Genomic DNA, 2,000 nt, shown 5'->3' with positions numbered 1-2,000 from the left:
TTGGACAGTTTCGGGACAAACATTATTATACATGTCATATAACACAGCCAGCAGGCGGCCTAGTGATGTATAATTCATTGTTGTATGTTTATTAACAGGAGCGATCACTTGTCGCTTTGTATTATTAAGACCCACGTGCTCGTGGTTTCTGTTCATTCAGATCAATCATTACTTCTGTGTGACTTACCTGAGCTTTCATGCGTTTCAACAGCAGCTCACCTTGCCAGAGGCTCTTCATTCCGGATGTGCATATGCAAGACCCTATTCACGGTTGAATACAGTACGTGGAAAAGTCACAGTATGTTATTAAAGCCAATATGATAAAATTATGACTATATAATATATAAAAATACACAAATGCTTAGACCAGAAAAAACTGTTATTTATTAAAATCTAGTTATAATTACATTATAATCATTATAATAGGCCTAATGTTTAGATCAGAAGGGAAAAAAAGTGTCTATCACTATCTAGAAAAATATAAAATTCTATATTTTAATATGAAATATGATATAAATGCTTTTTAAATTTATATTTAAAAAATCTTGAAAAGAAAAATATATCTAAATTATAATATGAATGCTTAGATCAGAAGAAAACATTATTGTAATTATATTATAATAATATTTAGATCAGATGGAAATCTTAAATGATAAATTATATATAAATGCTTATATAATATATGCTTACTGTAATGTTTAGATTAGAAGAAAAAATATCTATCAGTTCAAAAATATAAAATTAGATTTTTATATGATATAGATGCGTCGATCAGAAGAACTAATAATTAATAGTATACTATTATTGTAGGATAATTTTTAAATCAGAAGAAAATAGTTTAGATGAAATGATAAGAATATTTAAAAAAAATTATATAAATTCTTATACTAAAAATGTGTCAATTACAATAATGAAGAAAAATGTATATTTAAACACAAAGACAATTATATATTATATATCAGAAGCGACATCTATGTCAATCTAGAAAAATATAAATAATATATTTTAATAAATAAAATGATATAAATGCTTCGAACAAGACAAAAATACAAAAAAATATATTATAGGATAATGTTTAGATCAGAAGAAAAAAAAGATTTTATTTTTATTAAAAAAAAAAAGATAAAGCTTTTTAAATGCTTAGGTGAAAATATATAAAAAAATATATAAAAATATATACCATTATAATTATATTATAATGTTTAGATCAGACAAAATATAGCTCTATATATCTAAAAAAACAAACAAAAAAACAATTATTTGTAATATATAAATGTTTGGATAATATACTATTATTGTAATGTTTCGATCAGAAGAAAAATAATTCATCTAATTCTATCTAAAAAAAATAAAATAATGCTTATATCACAAGGGTTAAAAAAAAAAAAAACCACACCCACATATACAACATTTATAATAATATAACATTTATAATAACATTAGCCCTTTTTATTCACACTGAGTGTATCCTTTTAACATTTCTCTTGTCAAGGCGTGCTGAAACGGTCAACAATGACCCTGAATTTGTCCAGCTTAAAGCTCTACAATAGTCTGTTTCCAGTTTGAAATCAAAACACTGAGAAGCCAAAACATCACCTTGACATCTTCATGCAGCAGCACTCTTGCCGACAGCACAAATGTTGCATCAGTTTTAACAGCACAGCCTCAAGATAGACTTTGTCTGAAATGGTCTGCTTTTGTAATCGAGTAATTTTAACAGTTTGAACACATTCGGTTAGTTCACGTCCTGCAATGTCACACACTACACCTTCCAGCTGCTCAGACACTACAACTGAACTCCTGCAGCGAGACATATAAGCAACAGAATAAGCAAATGAGAAACGTAACAGGAAGCAGGTAGTCTGATTAGCATGTGTTGTTAGGCAACATCCTCTCAGCAATGAGTGGGAGGAGATCAAAAGCTCTGTAGTGAATACAGTGAACAATTCAGTGCACTTGAAATGCTAAAAACAGCTCAAAAACAGACCCCAGGCTTTAGA

The sequence above is a fragment of the Cyprinus carpio genome, chromosome B25 (genome assembly GCF_018340385.1).
Source record: "Cyprinus carpio isolate SPL01 chromosome B25, ASM1834038v1, whole genome shotgun sequence".
NCBI lineage: Eukaryota > Metazoa > Chordata > Actinopteri > Cypriniformes > Cyprinidae > Cyprinus > Cyprinus carpio.
Note: the sequence above shows the minus strand (reverse complement) of the source record.